The 21,661-nt window shown below is 32.6% G+C and overlaps 1 protein-coding gene across 6 annotated transcripts in view; it reads right to left on the reverse strand.

The window, feature by feature from the left end:
* Positions 1-21,661, reverse strand: part of Immp2l (inner mitochondrial membrane peptidase subunit 2) — an 861,827-nt gene that overhangs the window by 226,169 nt on the left and 613,997 nt on the right. The gene's annotated exons all lie outside the window — the stretch shown is intronic.

Genomic DNA, 21,661 nt, shown 5'->3' on the forward strand with positions numbered 1-21,661 from the left:
AAAAAATGTGGCATTTATACACAATGGAGTATTACGCAGCACTAAAAAATGACAAAATCATGGAATTTGCAGGGAAATGGATGGTACTAGAGCAGATTATGGTAAGTGAAGTTAGCCAATCCCTAAAAAACAAATGCCAAATGTCTTCTTTGATATAATGAGAGCAAATAAGAACAGAGCAGGGAGGAAGAGCAGGAGGAAAAGATTAACATTAAACAGAGACATGAGGTGGGAGGGAAAGGTAGAGAAAAGGGAAATTGCATGGAAATGGAAGGTGACCCTCATTGTTATACAAAATTACATATAAGAAGTTATGAGGGGAAAGGGAGAAAAAAAACAAGGAGAGAAATGAATTACAGTACATGGGGTAGAGAGAGAGGATGGGAGGGGAGGGGAGGGGGGATAGTAGAGGATAGGAAAGGTAGCAGAATACAACAGTTACTAATATGGCATTATGTAAAAATGTGGATGTGTAACCAATGTGATTCTGCAATCTGTATTTGGGGTAAAAATGGGAGTTCATAACCCACTTGAATCTAATGTATGACATATGATATGTCAAGAGTTTTGTAATGTTTTGAACAACCAATAAAAAATCAATATTTATTATAAATGGTATTGTTGCACCAAGTCCTCTCTAGAAATAATTTCCTAGGTGTCTGCTTCATTCATCATTTAGTTTGTTGGTCTTTCCCACCTAGAGGAAACAAAATATTTCAGTGCTTCTTTTTGTAAAGTCCAATAATATTTAATGACTGGAGAAACTATGACTAATTTCCCATCTTTTTTTCTCTGATCACAGTCTTAACAAATTCAGTTTTTGGCATTGAAAGGGATGAATGCTATTTTATTTCTTAATAACAAATTTAATGAGTTTTTGGATTGAATAATAATAAAACAAAAAGGAATGCCTCCAAGCTAAAGAACTCACTAAACTACTACTCTTCTTTTAAAATATCTCTTTAGAAATCTGAGCAATTGGGCAACATTGAAGCAGGAAAGGAATGAGGCAAAGGAGAAATTCATATGAGTTTATAAGTTAATTGAAGACTTGGATTGAAATTTCCAATTCTAGGCAAATTACCTTGTATTTTGGGCCTCAGTTTTCTCCCTTGTACAGTAGGATAATACACTAACTGCTCCACATAGTTGTGGTAAAATACAATAAAATAATGCATATAACATTTTGAAATAGTGCCTAGCAGAGCAGACCACAATGAATGGCAGATATTATATCAGAATTAGGGAGTGAGCTTAGCTATTCTTATAACATTCTAATTAAGACAGCCAGGAAAAAAAATTACTCTCTAAATCAAATTAATTTCACAAATATCTACAAAGTGTCTACTACTATCAAGAATTGTTAGACACTAGAGATACAGACATAAATTAAGACACAGACATAGAACATAGTAGTTTAATTGGGGAAACAGATAATTTTCATTCATAATAGTAAGAGTGCAATGTTAGAGGATTAGATAGGGCAAAATAGGGAAGTAGGCAAGAGATATCCTATGCAGAGTTGCAGGGATAAATTTAAGGAAAAGGCGATACATGTGATACATTATAGTAGTATTTCTGAAATTTTCAACATCCAGTGTGTTACACAATAGGAGTAAAATATCAACAACTCTGAACAATCAGACAAAGGAAAATGTACAGAACTTTATAGTAATTTAAAAATTAAGTATTTTAAATAATAAGAGAAGTATATTCATAAACTATGATCGGGAAAAGCTTTTTTAAGCAAGAATAAAGAGCAAAAATCATTTTTGAAAATAAAAAATTACCTATTTAAAAATGAAAAACATTGAAAGATTGGGGAGTACTGGGGAATAAAATATACCAAACTATGCTATGTTCATGTATGAATATACCATAACAAATCACTTATATATTCACACACACAAATGTATGCCTGTGCGTGTGTGTGTGTGTGTGTGTATGTTAAGAGATCATGTTAAGAGACCATGAACAAAACTTCCAAGAAATATGCGATAACATTAAAAGATTAAGATTTATTGGGAAAGAGACAAAGGCTCAGAGACATAAAACAAAGGAATGCACAATATTTTTAATAAAATAACATCTGAAAATTTCCAAAACCTCAAGAACAAAATGGTAAAATACAGGAGGCACACAGGACCCCAAATATACAAAAATTATAACACACCCACACCAAGGCAGATTATTAAGAAAATGCCTAACATACAAAATGAGGATAGAATTTTAAGGAGTGCCAGAGAAAAACAAGGGTTACATTTAGAGGGAACTCAGTCTGGATATCAGCTGATTTCTAAATCCAGACCCTTAAAGCTAAGAGATCTTGGATTAATATATACCAAGCTCTGAAAGAAAATGAATTCCAACCAAGAATACTATACCTAGCAAAATTAAGCTTCAGATTTGACAATGAAGTAAAAACCTTCCATAATAAATAAAAGCTAAAATAATTCACAACCAGAAAGCCTTCACTATAAAATGTACTCAGCAAAATATTTCATGAAGAAGAAATGAAAAATAAAACTGAAAACCAACAAAGGGTAGAACTACACTAAAGGAATAATTAATGAAAGGAGAAATTAATTCAAATAAAAAACCAGAAATAAATCAAAATGACAGGGAATAAAAATCATTCCTCAATAATAACATTGAATGTAAATGGCCTCAACTCATCAATTAAAAGTCATAGACTGACAGATTGGATTAAAAAAAAAGAGCCAACAATATGCTATCTTCAGGAGACTCACCTCACAGGAAAAGGCATCCACAGACTGAAGGTAAAAGGATGGGAAAAAACTTATCTTCTATGCACATGGATCTTGTAAACAAGCAAGATTTCTATCCTCATATCAGATGAAGTGGACTTTAAGCCAAAATTAAGCAGAAAGGACAAAGAAGGACATTTCATACTGCTTAAGGGAACTATACATCAAGAAGACATAACAGCTTTAAATAGTTATGCCCCAAACAATAGAGCATCTTACATACACCAAACAAACCCTTCACAATTTCAAGAATCAAATATCTCACAACACAATAATAGTGGGTAACTTTAATATGTCTCTCTCACCACTCAATAGATCTTCAAAATGAAAAATAATAAAGAAGCTATAGAACTAAGAATACAATTAATAATTTATATTTAACAGACATATATAGAATATTTTGTCTATCAAAACAAGTGAATACACTTCCTTTTCAGCAGCACATGGATCCTTCTCTAAAATAGACTATATCTTAGGCCACAAAGCAACTCTTAGCAAATAAAAAAAAATAGAGATAATACCTTGCATTCTATTAGATCATAATGGAATGCAATTATAAATCAATGATAAAGTAAAAAATTAAAAGCTACAATAACATCTGGAGATTAAATAGTACAGTACTGAATGACCAAGGGAGAGCTGAAAAAATCAGGGATGAAATAAAATAATACTTGGAGGTAAATGAGAATAGTAATACAACATATCAAAATCTCAGGACAGTATGAAAGTGATTCTAACAGAGAAGTTCATTGCATTGAGCTCATTCATTAAAAGAATAGAAAGCCACCAAATAAATTACCTAACTTTACATTTCAAAGCCTTAGATAAATAAGAACAAAGCAACACCAACAGCAGGAGAAGACAGAAAGTAATTAAAATCAGAGCTGAAATTAATGAAAATGAAACAACAACAATAAAACAACTCAAAAATTGATACAACAAAAAGTTGCTTCTTTGAAAAAATAAACAAAATTGACAAACCCTTAGCCAGGCTAATGAAGAGAAAGAAAGAAATCTCAAATTACTAAAATTCATTATGAAATGGAAATATCACCATGGACACCACTGAAATACAGATGATAATCTGAATTTTGAAAATCTCTATGCCAATAAAATACAAAATCATGAAGACACTGACAAATTCCTAGAGAGATCTAACATACCCAAATTGAATCAGGAGAACCTACAAAATTTAAATAGATCAATTTCAAGCAATGAAATAGAAGATACCAACAAAAACATACCAACAAAGAACAGCCTAGGACCAGATGGCTTCTCAGCTGAGTTTCTACCAGATCTTCAAAGAAAAACTTATACCAATACTCCTCAAATTATTCCATAAAATAGAAAAAAGAGGGAACACTACCAAATTCATTCTATGAAGCTAGTATTGCCCTGATATGAAAACCAGACAAAGACATATCAAGGGAAGAAAACCTTAGACCAACAATCCTAATGATGCAAAAATTCTTAATAAAATACTGGCAAATCATATACACAAACATATTAAAAAGATAGTGCACCATGATAAGGTGGGATTCATTCCAGAGATAAAAGGCTGGTTCAAAATATGGAAATCAATTAATGTAATACATCACTTCAATAGAATAAAAGACAAGAAGACATGAATATCTAAATAGAATCAGAAAAAGAACTTGACAAAATTCAGCATCCATTCACACTCAAAAAACTAGAAAAACTAGGGATAGTAGGAATATACCTCAACTTTGCAAATACATGCTAAACCCAAGGCCAGTATCATTCTAAATAGAGAAAAGTTGAAAGAAATACATCTAAAAACTAAAACAAGACAGGTATGCCCTCTTTCTCCACCCCCATTCAAAACAGTCATGGAAACCCTACCCAGAGCAATTAGAAAAGAAAGAAATTAAAGGGATTACAATAGGAAAAAAAAAAAAAAGCTCAATCTATCCCTCTTTGCTGAAAAAAATGATTCTATATTTAGAAGTCTCAAAAATCCCACCAGAAATCTTCTAGAAGTCATAAAAAAATAAAGCAAGGTAACAGGATATAAAATTAACCTATACATCAATGACATTCCTATACACCAAGGAAAAAATCAGCTGACAGGGAAATCAGGAAAATTATCCCATTCACAATAGACTCAAAAGAAAAAAAAATGGAATCAATATAACAAATGAGGTGAAAGAACTCTACAATAAAAACTACAGAACACTAAAGAAATAAATTGAAAAAGACCTTAGAAGATGGAAAGATCTCCCACGTTCTTGGATAGGTAGAATCAATATTGTCAAAATGGCCATACTACCAAAAGTGCTATATAGATTTAATGCAACTCTTATTAAAATTCCAACAATATTCTTCATAGAAATATAAAAAGGAGTCATGAAATTCATTTGGAAAAATAATAGGCCCAGAATAGACAAAGCAATTCTTAGCGAGAAAAGTGACAGGAAGTATAACAATACCAGACCTTAAACTAAACTACAGAGGCATAGTAACAAAAACAGCACGCTATTGGCACCAAAACAGACATAAAGACCAATGAAACAGAATAAAAGACACAGAGACATATCCACATAAATACAGTTATCTCATACTAGACAAAGGCACCATAAACATATAGTGGAGGAAAGATAGCTTCTTCAACAAATGATGCTGGAAAAATTGGAAATCTATGAGTAGTATAATTAAATTGAACCTCCATCTCTCATCCTGCACAAATTCAACTCAAAATGGATGAAGGACCTAGGCATTAGACCAGTGACACTTCGCCTAATAGAGGAAAAAAGTAGGCCCAACTCTCCACCATGTAGGCTTAGAAACTGACTTCCTCAATAAGAGTGCTGGAGAGAAAGAAATAAAATCAAGAATCAATAAATGGGATGATACCAAAGCTTCTTCACAGAAAAGGAAATATGAATGTGAACAGAAAGCCTACAGAATGGGAGAAAAATCTTTACCATCTGCTCCTTAGACCATTAATCTCCAGATATACAAAGAACTCAAAAAAATTAATAACAAACAAACAAAAACACAACCCAATCAATAAATGGGCAAAGGAACTAAACAGGTTCTTCACAGAAGAAGAAATACAAATGGTCAAAAAATATATGAATAAAGGTTCAATATCTCTAGCAATTAAAGAAATGCAAATTAAATCTACACCAAGGGCTGGGGATGTAGCTCAAGCGGTAGCGCGCTCTCCTGGCATGCGCGGGGCACTGGGTTCAATCCTCAGCACCACATAAAAAATAAAAAATAAAAAATAAAAAAATAAAGATGTTGTGTCCACTAAAAACTAAAAAACAAATATTAAAAAATTCTCTCTCTCTCTCTCTCTCTTTTTTAAAAAAACAAAACAAAACTATACCAAGATTCCATTTCACTCCAGTCAGAATGGAAATTATCAAGAATACAAATAACAATAAATGTTGGCAAGGAAAATGTGTGAGGAAAAAATGTTCATTTATATATTGCTGGTGGTTGTAAATTAATGCAACCACTCTGGAAAGCAGCATGGAGATTCCTTAGAAACCTTGGAATGGAACTTCTTGGAATGAAATAACCCAGTTATCCCACTCCTCAGTATATAACCAAAGGACTTAAAATCAGCCTACTGCAGTGATACAGCCATATCAATGTTTATAGCAGCTTGATTCATAATAGCCAAGCTATGGAACCAACCTAGGTGCCATTCAACAAGTAAATGGATAAAGAAAATGTTAGATATACACACAATGGAATATTACTCAGCCATAAAGAAGAATGAAATTATGACATTCGGTGGTAAATGCATGGAATTAGAGACTATCATGCTAAGCAGAATAAGCCAGTCCCCCAAAATCAAAGGCTGAATATTCTTTCTGATATGTGGATGCCAATCCACAAGAAGGGAGGGTAGGGAGAGGAAGAATAGAAGTTTATTAAATTAGACAAAAGGGAATGAAGGGAGGGGAGGGGGGCAGGAATAGGAAAGACAGTAAAATGAATAGGATATAACTTTCCTTTGCTCACCTATGAACACATAACCAGTGTAATTCTACATCATGTACAACCACTAGAATGGGATCCTAATTAGAATAAATTATCTTCATGTATATATGTCAAAATACACTCTATTGTCACATATATCTAAAAATTAATAAATAAAAATTTTTAAAAACTGATTAGTTTGCTTTCTTTTTCTCCATTTTTATCAAGGCTTATAATTTTATTTTTGATAATTAGTTTCTCTTTACTTGATACAGTGTATTGCCTGCGACAGTGGTGAAACTCTTTAATATTCAAAGCATTCAATGATACCATATTTTTGGAAACAACTTTCCATTTGTTTTTTTAATCACTGTTTCATAAATTTTAATGATCTATCAATAACATTTATATAAACAACTGTAACACAAAAGTCAATTTGAGGGGCTGGGGTTATGGCTCAGTGGTAGAGTGCTCGCCTTGCATGTATGAAGCACTGGGTTTGATCCTCAGCACCACATAAAAAAATCAATTAATTGAATAATTAAAGGTATTGTGTCCATCATATATATATATATATATATATATATATATATGAATCAATTGGAATTTGGTAAAATCTGAATTGGGGTCCTTTTCAAATGATCAAAGTTGCAAAATAGTAGAACTACTATTAAGGAAGCAGGGATTAGTTTACTAATTTTTTCCAATTAAATATTAAATTAAATGGGTTCATTCAAATAATAGCATTATAGAGAGAATGTAATGACTTATTTGAAAGCTGGTACTAGGTTACATATTTGACAGCTACAAATTATTCTTCATAAAATACAAATATAAAGAAAAATAAGTTGTATAGAGTACCATTTAAAGGATCTTGCCAATTTAAGCCCAAATTGCTTAAGCCAACATGAATCTGTCTTTTAAACCAATATTTATAAGGTCCAGACTACCAGTACTCATAAATAAAGAGATGAATGAATTGTCTGGAAGTCAGAAGACATTTTTCCTTTTCTATATACAGAAGTATTACAAAGTGGCTGAGCTGTTCCCCATGAATTCTTGGGCTACAAAGCACGACTGGGGTTATGGATCAAAGCGTCTGTATGCTAAGTGGATTTGTATAAAACAAAGTTGACCTAAAGCTTACTAGGAGATTTTATGTCTTATATATCTATGAATTTTTGCTATTAATTACCTAAGCCCCAAATAGTTAGAGAGCAACTCTCAATTGCCAAGAAATGTGCTCTTGGGTAAAGCTGACTTTTCCATTATGGATGAGGAAATTTGGGGAATGTTTTATTCAGATAAAACATGCAGAAAAATATATTGATTGAGGTTGTTTAACTTCTTGTGTAACCCAAAATAATAATAAGCAAGATAAAATTGACTTTTTGATATCCAATGAACTTATCTGACAAAAGTCGGACCTAGAAGAAATTGGATTCAAGTGCATAAAGTAAAACATGCATTTTCTCATACGTGTCACCATGAAAATTGAAAAGTCAACCTCCATAGACAAATACTCTTGATACCCTGCCATGTAAGCCAATTTATTTTTTCCTAGTGTAAATTTGTAAATTGTATAAACCATCTTGTGAAACCTAAAAACCAAATAAAAAGCCATAGCCAAAAATATAAAAAAAATCAACATTTATTTTTATTTATATCTTGAGTTACCACTAGTCCCTTCTTCCTTAGTTCCCGACTTGATCCATGCCACTAATATCTTCATGGACTTCAGCAATTACTTCCTCACATTTTTCATGTCTCCACTATCTTATATCTTCGGCCATTCTCCCCTAGCAAACCTAAGCATGCCATCCTCCTGTCCTGTTAAACACTTTCCACTGGATTCCCATCACACTTAAAACACAAATTTCTTATTTTAGACAACAAGCCCAACTGGGGTTCCTTGTTTTTAAATTATAGACACATTGAGCCAAATAACACTTTGTAATCTGACTGCCCTATGCATTTTAGGATTTGAGGAGCATCCCTGACTCTATGAACCAGATGCCAGTAGCATCCACTTTGCAGTTGTGACAACTAAAAACATCTCCAAATGTTGCCATGTGTCTTCTAGAGGGTCAAATCATCTCATTTGGGAATCGCTGTCTTACAGGATCTGGTCCCTGGCTAACCTTTCAGCCTTATCTTCTCTTGCTCGGTCCACTTCAACAACACTGGCCTCCAATGTTCCTCCTGACTCCGGGCCTTCTCTTCACTTGCTGTTCACGTCCCAGTGCTCTTTCCTCATTTTTAACCTGATTTATGTTCTGCATATACCTGTTTACATGTCGTTTTTCTATTTAAAATGTTCTTTCTGTCACCCTCTGTTCCTTAGCATGCTTTTCTTCTTAGCATTTAACTACTCCTGGCTTTATAATTTCTCATGATTTACATGATTTTTATCTCACTAGGGAGATAACTATAAACTCCATAAAGACAAGAGATTTTAACAATTTTGTTCAATTATCTTCTAATTCTTAAAACTGTCTGTCTCTGTATTTTTTAATAGATGCTCAATAAATATATATTGACCAAATGAATAAATGAGTTTGGATTCTGGTAGTAGTCTTCTTTATAATACTGTATAAACAACTTGAGGTTGCTATTTATCTTATTTCAATAAGAGCATCATTTAATATCTGAAACTCAAAAAGATTTCAGAAATCTTCAGGTAACACAGTTATTTTATAGTAAGAAATTGGATGCCTGGAAAGGTTAAATAGTTTGTCAACAGTGATAGACTTTAGTTTGTGAAAACTGACCTTAAAAAAGCAAAATGGTCGCAAGTATATTTCAGGGCTTCTTTTCATATTCTTTCTTTGTGGTCATTTTATCCACAGTGATGGAAGGTTCATTTATAATTAAAGTTTTAGAAAAATTGTAATTGAACCTGGTTATAGGTGTTGGGTATAAGCAGTATAGTTTCTTGTTGAACTCAATAATTGAAGACCATTTTGTCTTATTTTTTAGTAGGAAATTCAGTTAGTAACATCAGATCATATTTTTTAAAATGAAAGAAAATTGATAGCTTATAGTTTATAGAAATGGAATCATTTTCTGATTATATACTAACATATTTCAAATTAGATATTTGGCACCAACACTATTTGAATGGATTATATTATGGACTTCATAGGCTAATTTGCATCCAAACTATGACTATATGAGAGATAAATATTATTTAAAGACATGGTATTTGAATTCCCTGTAGTTTATAGTAAATTTTTAACATTATTAGTAAGGTATATTCCTACCAATTCATTTATTAAGATATGCATCTAAAATGTACATGGTTTGCAGGGTTAAGGGGATCAAAATTTTAAGCATGGCAAAGCCTTTGATCTCAAGAAACCTTATAATATGGTACAAAAGATGAAATTAGTATGTAAAACCACAATACAAAAGAGTATGATGTTAGATTCAAAAGGTGATGAGGATGACAACTTACTATATGTTGATTACTTATTATGAACAAAGTATTATACTAAATAATAGTAACTTAGGCCCTGTCAAACAAAGAACACAGTGAAGGATTTAAACTCAGATACCCCAAAGCCTGTACACTTAACTAGTATTCAACACTCTTTAAGAAAAAGATTAATCCTTACTGGGCTGATCTTTATCTGGGAATTAGGAAAATACAAATGTAAATATTACCATGGGTACAGCTAAGATTGACAAAAGGTAGATAAAAAATAAGAGCATTACGTTATAAAACCCATGTGTTATTTGTTTTGCCTGGAATGTGGCTTAATGGAAGCCAGCAAAAACAGGCTATAGTTTGGGGACATATTGTAGAGTGACTTAAATATCAATCTAAAAAAGGACAGACTCTATTATGCAGGATGTGGAGAACACTTAAAAGGTGTTTATTTTTTATTTTTTTAAAGTGACAAAATTATACTTAATATTCTTATAGGACTAGCTTTTTGGAGGCAAAATTGACCAAACTACCAACAGAACCCATTCCTTCAAATACCTTCAATTCACCAAGCTTTCCCAGCGTGGAGCCCTTGCTTTCTATACACATTTGGCTAACACTGATTATAGGGACAGATATCTCAGTATACAGTGTGGCCAACTCTTTTTGGGATAATAGTTATTTTTTCTTTGTTAGCTTTTGTTGTAATAGGAACACTTACCATGAGATTTATACTTCAACAGATTTTTAAGTGTATAATACATAACTGTTGAATATAGGTTCAAGATTATACAGCAGATCTTTATATCTTATTACTCATCTTTGCTTAACTGAAACTTCATGCCACCAATTAGTAACTCTTTACCTCTATGAATCCCTGGAAACCACCATTCTATTCTTTGATTCTATTGATTTGGTTATTTTAGACAATTCATGTATGTGGAATCAAATGTGTTTTTCTATGACTGGTTTACTTCATTTTGCATAATGTCCTCAAGTTTCACCTGCAATATAGGGCATTGAGTAATATTCAATTTTATGTACATACCACATTTTATCTATATACTTGTTTATGTTCATTAAGGTTGTTTCCACATCCTGGCTATCAGGAAATAGTACCTCAGTGAATATGGACATGCAGGTATCTCTTTAAGATACTTTTTTCAAGTCTTTTGGATAACAACAAGAAGTGGGATTGCTGGGTCATATGGTAGCTCTATTTTTAATTTTTTGTAGGAACCCTCATACCATGTCCATAGCAGCTGGACCATTTTGCCTTCCCATTAATTGTATACAGGGTTTCAATTTCTCCACAATCTCATTAACATTCATTGTCTATATTGAAGTCCTTAATAGTCATCTTCACTAATGTGAGGTGGTATCTCACTGTGGTTTGATTTCCACTTCCCTGATGATTATTAATGTTGAGCATTTTTTCATGTATCTCTTGGCTATGTCCTGGTTTCTTTGGAGAAATGTCTGTTTCGGCTCTTAGACAGTTTTCTATATAGGTTATGTGTTTGGTTGGCTGGTTGATTTAGTTTATTTATTTATTTTTTTGCTTTACTAAGCAGCTGTTGAAGTTACTTATATATTTTGGAGATTATCCCCTTATAAATTAGTATATATATATATATCTCCAAATAGATATATATATAGATATATATATATATCTCCAAATAAATGGTTTACAAGTATTTCTGCCATTCCAAAGGTTGCCATTTCACTGTTCACCATTGTCTTCACTGTGTAGAAGCATTTTGGTTTGATATAGTCTCACTTGTTTATTTAGTTTATATTAGTGGTACTTTTTAGTATCATATCTATGAAATCATTGTCAAGACCAATGTCATGAAGCTTTCCCCCATCTTTTCTTCTAAGAGCTTTATAGTTCTGGGTCTTACATTCAAGTCTTTAATCTACATCGAGTTGATTGTTGTATATAGTATAAGACAAAAGTTCAAATACATTCTTTTGCATGTGGATATCTGATTTTACCAAGCATGTTTGTTGAAGAAACTATATTTTCCCCACATTTTTGTATATTCTTGACCCTCTTTGTCAAATATCAGTATACATTTATTTCAAGCCTCTGTTTTCTGTTCTCTTTGATCACTTATGTCTGTCTGTTTTTTTCTTTTGGTACTGGGGATTGAATCCAGGGGTGCCTAATCACTGAGCCACATGCCCATTCTTTGTATTTTTTATTTTGAGAGAGGGTCTCACTAAGTTGCTTAGGATCTTGCTAAATTACCAAGGCTGGCCTGGATCTTGCGATCCTCCTGAGTCACTGGGATTGCAGGCATGTGGCACCACAGCCAGCCTATGTCTGTCTTTATGCAGTGTACTTTGGTTAGTGTACTTGGGCTCTTTCTGAATGCTAATTACATTCAATTTATCCCCCATGTTAGAGGCATGCAATAGAAGGATCACCAAGGAAGAAAAGCATGTAAGTATTTCAGCTTAAAAGCTCCCACATGTCTTAGGTTAAGCAGCTATTTGTAAATGAAAGTGAGTCCAAGAGAAGCCAGTGCTCCTTCTGAAGTACCAGAAATACATAATTGACATAATCTCTATATCTTCTGATTTGATATCTATCTCATTCTAACAAAAGTAATCCTTTCTCACCCATATAAAAAATCAGATCACTTAAATAATAAATGCTTATCATTATATTCTCTTTATGATTACAAAATACCACTTTGATAAGATGAAACAGGCTTATAATGGAAACCTCTATATGCACCTAAACCCTTCTTTGCTAGTTACCGCCTCATATAGTTATATATTCACATTGAGGAATGTGCCCTACAATTGTACATCTACTACTAACAGAGCTTGTGTCCTAAAAATCATCAGCCTTATCATAACACTTAAAAAGATAACAGGTTTTTGGATCTCATAATTTGTGTGATTCTTTGTTGTATGAGTTTTATCCTCAGCACCCAAATATTATTATTAATCCTTAAATTATTGCCAAGTCTGAGATTGCCCTACAGATTTAAAGGATAAGATGTATAGATCAGACAATTTTATTTATTATTTATCTTTAAAATGAGATTTGTTAGGGTTGGGATTGTAGTTCAGAAGTTACTTAGCCCCTACTTAGTGATTCAGTTCATCCACATTAAATACACACACACACAGACACACACACACAACACACACATACACACACACACACTAATGGTATTTATTCATCCAGTATTTTATCCATAAACCAAAAGATATATATATATATATATATATATATATATATATATATATATATATATATAATCTCTTTTGGTTTATGGATAAACTCAGGAAAGCAGTAAGAAAGTCAAAGCAGAAATTCACAAAATCAGCTACAAAAGGAGAAAGAGCCTGGTCTTTACAGTCTCTCTGCATCCAGCAACCTCAGTGTCCAGAATAAACCGACCTTTTCTTATTAAGCCATCAAACTTCTCTCTCTCTCCTTCAAAATTATTTATAGTTTAGTATCACTAAACCATGCAAGTGTTCTTTGAAGATCCAGGCATGAGAAGCCTTGTGGAATAATTCTTTGAACATCATTCCTTTAATATGAACTTGCCTGATAACTGATTTAGTGTTCACTCTACTGAGAAACTATATCACAAAGTCGAATAGTAAAATCATTACACTCCCTCTATTGAAACGTGAAAGGCTTTGAGGCTGTTTCAGATTTTGCTGGGTATAATCTTGCCTGGAAGTGGGCATTGATACTAAAAATGTACTTAGAGTTTCCAAAAACCACACACAGGGAGAAAGGTTCGAAGTTCATAAAGAAATGTCAACTTTACTCTTTATTCTGTGAAAGGCAAAAATTAATTTTTTATTAAATAGATAACTAACTACATTTATGTTAGAAGACTTTGTATATGTGTTTGATTTCTTCCATGTTTTATAGGGTTTAAATAACAGGGATAACAATGTTAGAAAGGAAAGCTGTAACATGGAGTAGTATAGTAACTGAATTCACAAGTGAAAATTAAATTCCCAGTTCACTTAAGTCAATAAATATTTATTGGGTGCCTTGTTGGTGCCAGGCACTGGCATACGAAAGTGAACAAAAACAGTTCCAATCTGTCTTCTTAAGGAACTTCCAATTAAGTGATCAAAGTGTACATTAAACAAGAAATCACTTTAAAATGTAATATCAGAGCTATGCTAATGACTGCGAAAGAGAAGTACCTGTAACCACAAATGCTTATAATAGGGAAATATTATAGTTGGGTAGTGATGAGAATTGCCTAGAGAAGACAAAAAGTTTTAGGCATACTAACAACATGTGTAAGGGCCTGTGTCCCAAGGAAACCCCAGCTTTTGAGAATCTGAAAGAAGGCCAAAGTATAGCAGAAAGGCAACCCATGAAAGAGGCAGGATGAAATCAAGCAGGAGAGGTGAGCAGGGATCATATTCTGTGCTGCACTGAAAAAACTAAGGACTTTAGTCTGATGAATTTATTTATTCATTTATTAGGTACCTAAAGAAATAGCTTAGTTAAGATAAATTAAATAATTCCTTAGCCAACCTCAAGAGACATGAGTTAATTTGACATAGAAATTCAATTATTCATGGTCTTAAAAGACATACCTATGCAGCAGGACAGTATAGCTCAGCAGGGTGAAAATAAGCTATGTGACTTTCACCAAAAAGTACTTACTTGAGAAAACTTCTAATGCATTGGAAGCCACAGATTGGCTCCTTCAAATTACTCCATTTCTGATGCCCAGGAAGCACTAGCCTAGAATATGTTAAGGCCAAGTTTTCAAGGAGGAAATATTCATTTTTGGAGCCTTTTCTGGTGAACTTTCTGCCCTTTTGCAGAGGCTACTTACTCTGGGGGCCCACCATGAACTCCTCCAGGACTTCCTGAGCCCCTATATCCTGATGTGACCCCAAACAACCCTCCCCCTACAATCATGCTTCCAGTTCAGCCTTCTCCTGAGGATACCAGTGCTTATTCTAACTACCACTCCTACTATTCAATTAGTTTATCTGATTTCTTTAAAGAAAGGGAAAGGTGAAGTCTTACTTTTATGAGTTGGGGAAAAAAGCCCTACATTAAAGAAAAAGAGCAGAATTGTAAAGAAAAGAGAAAGAAGGAAATAAAAAGGGGTGATACTATTAAAACAATGGGACAGCCAAGGAAGGAGACACCAGTGTGGGCTAAAGCTAAGGAACTCTTAAGTATTGAAACTTCAGTTAAGCTTTGGGCTTAGAGGGGGAGACCAGACTGAATAGGTCATTGTAGAGAGAGCAAACCAAGCATGAAAACAGGATAAAGGAATTATACATGTGAGGCTTGGGATGAAGCATGAAAATTATAGAAAATTAAAACAAGCATAAATAAAAGAGCATTCGCAATTAGAATAGTGATAAAAGTAAAAGTAGGAGAGCAAGATATTTAAGAGCCTTAAACAGTGGGTTGAGGGGTTTGCCCTTTCTTTCCTTGATATCTGAGATTCACAGGAAATCACTGTAGGACAAAGTAAACTGTATTTTTTAAAATTACTAAAATGAATTTTGTAATGTTTATTCACTCATTCAACAAAAATTTATGAAGTTCCTACAATGCTCCCTATGTGTAATGCTAGATGCTAGGATTATAGAAAATTAACCAGGAAGGGAGATATTCATTAAAACATATATTTATATAATTACATATTTATATACTATGATTCATATAACACAAATTATGTTACACATAATACTATAATATGTATATCATAATAATGAATGTTATAATGCATATATTACATATAATACATATTAATGTTATCTATTATATATATGTTGAAGTTTGATGTAACATGGCAACAATGTGTAAAAAGGATCAGAGAGACTTTGAAATTTTAATTATAGATAAATCACTGAGTTGATAAAGGGTCATGAAAGCTAACTATAGTTTAAAGACCACAAGATGAGAAGACTAGGTGGGCACCAAGTAGTAAACTGGTTCATATTTGTGGGAAAGGTATGGACTTTTGTATATGAATCATTGAGTTTGAGTCATAAGTGACTTCATCAGGATCGACAGAGTTTATAAGGGACCTGATAAGTCTCTCTTCTCTTGTTAGTTTGGTTTACAACATAAATTCTGAAACCCTGGTAGTTGGGACATACCATATCATGCCCAGCTACTAGGGAAAATGTTTTGATTCGGGAGAAGACTTTATAACAATATTCTATCTGTACATTCAGGTTAATGAGATTTAGCATAGAAGTTGCCTACTGGGAGGATTTCAAGATGTGTGAAAAACCAATGAAATTTAAGAGAAAACAATTTTAATTACTCTTAAACATATTTAAAGTATTGTTAGCATTTAGATGTGAAGTGTCCCTGAAAAGCTCATGTGTAAAACAATGCAAGAAAGTTAAAGGTGAAATTATTGGGCTATAAAAGGTTTAACATAATCAATGCATTAATTCCTAATAGGGATTAACTGGGGGGTAATTGTAGACAGATAGGTATGGATGGAGGAGGTGGGTCCCCAGGATCATGCCTTTATATATTTTGTCATAGTTGAGGTGATCTCTTTCTCTCCTGCTTCCTATTGTGATGTCCTGAGCTGTTTTCTTCTGTCACACCCTTCTGCCATGCCCTTCTGGCTCACCTCCAGCCCCCATGAATGCAAGCAGCTATCTGTGGACTGAGACCTCTGAAACTGTGAGCTCCAAAATAAACTTTTCCTCCTTTAAATTATTCTTGTCAAGTCTTTTGTTAACAGCAATGAAAAAGCGGACTAAGACAAGTATATTTATGTGTTTATGAATACATATAATCATATATATGAACGTGTATGTATGCAAATAAATATGTATACATAAATATATACACAATATTTTTCTACACATTTCTTCCTACAGAGATGTTGATAGTGGAACTTTTCAGAATCAAGAAATAGCAGACACCCAAACGTTTAAGACCCTGTCCAAGTAAACCATCAATAATTCTGCATATAAATTTAAAAGGTATTTTTGAATATTTTTTACCATTTAAGATAAACCATTTAAAATTAGAATATGTAGATAGCCCTAGAAAAGAAAATTACTGAACCAAGAATTGCATGCTTTCTTACAATCATTTACTTAAGTTGTACTGTGTGGTAAGAAGTTTACATCTAAAAGACAGAAGTAATAAAAATGCATGAATTCAAATTCAGCTTTAAAAGTGGAATTAAAAATACATTACACAATGTAAATCAAAAAACATTAATTTATGTTAAAATTGCCTTTCCCTCGAAGCGTTTTTAAGTACTCAGCAAACTTTATTTTAGCAGTCATGCTCTAATTTCAATTATGTGAAAATTATTTTATCTTCATGGACACAGAAACAAGAAGAATAAACGACTTGTTCCTATTTAAACAGCACATCAGAAACTGTTCAAATAAAGAGATTTCACTCATATGGATAAATAATAAAGACACCTGATAAAGTTGGCTAAAAGAGGTTGAAAGGGGAATTTTGAAGAATCCTCTGGGGGTCAGGTATTAAATGTGTGGCATTGAACAGAACTGCAAAAGTTTGTACTTCCCCATCTTGACATCAGTATATCTACTTTTTGGGCATATTGTTTTAGACAACAAAATATCGTCTCTACCTTTACCAATATTTATCAAGGAAGAAAAAGACAACTATTACAGCTATTACTATAACTTATTTTCTTCAATTTCTATTAAAGATATCCTGGAAAATTCATGTATTTATCTCAGGCATTTTATATGAGAGCAAATATTATCAAAATAATTCCTTCTACAAAAATCAAAGTAAGTTCATTACAAAAGTTCTCTCCCTGGAAGGTGGAAGAAGCTCCTAGAATAAGACAACGTTCTACAATAATATCATGTTAAAAAAAATTGGCATCCATATTCCAAAGTCATCTAGTATTTACTGACATACTCCTTTCCAATATACAGTCAAAATATCAAAAGGAAAATAATCAACAAACCAAAAATGGAAACTCTCAAACACACTGTAAATGAAAGAAGGGTGAGTCATCTATTTTCCTCCAACACCCTTTTCAACAGGCAATGTGGCTATGCCTTTCAGAATCTTATGGCCTAGCAAATTTAGAATTTTATCCAACAGAAACAATTGTAAATCTATATAAAGATATGTGTATGAGAATAATTTCTGCACCATTATTTACAAGAGAAAATGCATATATATAGTATATAAATATGTATATACACAAATATATATACACAGAAATACACACACACACAATGGAAGTATTCAACAATAAATAGAAGAAAATATTATAATCCATTCAAACCGCATGATGCTGGGAAGAGGTCACAAGTAATGAGCTATACTTGTGATGGTATAATATTAATGATGAATCGCAGATTGGAAACAAAATTTAAGCTCTGTATTTAAAAAAAAGCATACAAGTTAATATGATTTACTATGAGAATTAAATATTACACAAAGAGGAATGATACAAGGAAAATTTTAAATACTGTTACATGTTAAGATGGTTTACTTAGTGAAAGTAGGATAATGAAACAAATTTAGGAAGAGGAACCTTAACCTTTATTCAATTAAATATTTGGATTTTATGATATTCATATAAAGAGCAAAAAAAAAAAAGTTTAACTAAATGCCAGTGACTGTGGGAAGAAGCTGCTATTTGCCTTACAAGTGATAATCAAGATTGACACACACTCTTAAATTATAGTAGCAACCTCTCTTACTGCTCATGAAATGATTACTGAGATAGTAAAGCTGAATATACTCCAAACTCACATCCGAGAACTTGCTGTTTTGCCTCTATTCAGTGACCTAAACTCCTGGTATACACAATGGCAAAGAAGACACACATAGCTAGAGAGTGAATGGTTAGTGGCAAGAGACGTTTTTGAAGATAGAGATCATCTCATTATAAATACATATGAGTGAGGATGAATCAAGGAAAACTCTGTGAGCAGCAAGATTTGGAGGTTGTAGTTTTTCATGTTCTTTTGTCAAGGAATATACAAATCTGACTTAGAATTTCCAGGATATGTACAATCTTCCTATTTCTTTCCCTTCTCCTACCCAGGTGTCAGTAGATTAGTAACCACTGGGTAATGGACAAACAGGTAGGATGACATTCACACACCCTGCCCTTCAGCATAAGATATGAGATTTGATGAACACGAAAAGACCAAGAACAAGTATATAATCTTTCTGGTAAGTAAATACCAAGACAAGCTAAATGTGACCTTCCTCAAAAATTCAGAGTAAACTAGCATCAATGAAAATTTTCTTTTATGAAAGAGAGAAAAGGACTGAATTCCTAAAATATATAAGGAATTTCTACTTCTTAATAGCTAAAAAACAATTCTGAAATGGGCAAAGGATCATAAGAGACTTTTTCCCAAGAAAACATACAAATGGGCAACAGGCATATGAAATGTGCTCAATAGCATTCATCATCAGGGGAATGCAAATGAAAACCACATAGAAGTGTCACCTCATATCTGTTAGGATGGTTACTATCAAAAACAGAGATAAGTGTTGTGAGGTTGAGGAAAAAAGTATCCTTCCTGTTCGCTGATGTTGTATAGTAGTGTACTAAAAGTAAATCAGTACAATCATCATGGAAAATAGTATGAGGATCCTCAAAAATTTTAAAATGGAATTATCATGTAATGCAGCAATCTACTTCTAGGTGTATATACAAAGGAAATAAAATCAGTATGTTGAAGAGATTTCTGTACTCTTCATGTTCATTTGAAGCATTATTCACAATATCAAAACCACAGAAACAACCCAAGAATCTGTCTACAAATATAGAAAATGTGGTATGTGCACACATTTTCACACACAAACACACACTCACACAAGGGAATATTACTCAACCATAAAAAGAAGGAAATCTTGCCATTTGTAACAATATGAATGAACCTGAAGGACACTATGCTAAATAAATCTGACATAGAAAGATAAATATTGTACAGATTTCACATTTATGTAGACTGTAAAAATCTTTCTTAGAATCAGAGAACATAGAACGGTGATTTCCAAGGTTGAGGGGTGCAGAAAATGGGGAGAAACTGAAAGAAGGATACAAACTTTCAGTTATAAGTTTGGGTCTCTAACGTACAGCATAGTGACTATAGTTAACATCATATTATAGCTCAGTGGTACTACTAATGCTAATGCTAATAATAATAAAATCAGACTTTAAATGTACTCACCTCTACTACTCCACATTGAGAAACTGTAGGTGGTAATGGTTGTGTTAATTAATATGTGACAATTAGGATGCAAGGTATACATATATTAAATCTACATATTATACACTTTGAAATTATACCACTATATACTTTTTATTTGTCAACTAAATATTCTAAGTAAAATTAAGTACTATACTACAAAAATAGGATGGGGAAGCATATCTCTAAGATTTAGAAAAGCTTTAAGTATGAAACTTCAGTAATACATGGGAGGCTATGGAAATCATGCCATCTCCTAAAACATCCTATCAGATAGTCTGACAAGTAAGTTTAAAAAGACGAGTAATGCATTTCTTAGATCACAGGGCATTATTCACCACAGCTAATACACAATTTTGAAAAATAAAAAAAAACGTTTATTAAAAGACTAAAATAATAACAACTCTAGCATGCTATGCTACTCCCTAAATGGGTATGTAGAAATGCTACAGGATAATCAGTGGAGGAAATCAAAAGCAAAGTTAAAAATGATTGCTTCTGTGGTATGATTTAGTCATACACAAATTGCAGGACCCTGGGTCACTGTAAGATCCAGATGAATGAACTGGTGATAACATAAAGTATCTCTGTCTAAATGCTTGTAATGCAATCAAGAATTTTCTCTCTTAGAAATGGTGATTCTTTGAAGCAGGATCATATGGTTTTCAAAGAAAAAAATTTAACAGTTTCTCTACTTTTTCTGTTCCAAAAGATATATAGAAAATGCATCTGGCACTCTATTTCTTCCAACTCTTTTGTGCTATGACAGAATGGATAAGCTATTCTACTATTATATAAAAGAAATGGGCCATCCCTGGGAATGGAAATTTACAACAGAGAGTAAAAGTGAATCCTTGAAGATGTGGCCAACCAATTCAAGTTTCTGTTTTCAAATGGGATGAACACATTAATATATTATTTTATTTTTTAAATCTTGCCCTACTTCCTTCTTTCAACCTCATACAAATACACATATAGAACCACAGAATGGGAGGAAGAATAAATAAGTGTATAAGCAAAAATAATGTATATTTGCTTATGGCAGATTTATTATTATTGATTTGATAATTTCATATTTCATAGTTTGTCAGTAAATATTACTATGTGTGAAGCTGATATAAAACAAAATGTCAATCAGTATGTTTATATTTGTTATAAATAACCATATTTTCTCTTAATAGAGCAATCATCATCAAACAAATTACAAAATAGATGTTCATAGTGGTTTGAATGGTAGCTCCCTAAAGATAAGTCTACATTCTAAATGTCAAAACTTGTGAATGTGATTCAGAAAAAA

The sequence above is a fragment of the Marmota marmota genome, unplaced genomic scaffold (assembly GCF_001458135.2).
Source record: "Marmota marmota marmota unplaced genomic scaffold, marMar, whole genome shotgun sequence".
NCBI lineage: Eukaryota > Metazoa > Chordata > Mammalia > Rodentia > Sciuridae > Marmota > Marmota marmota.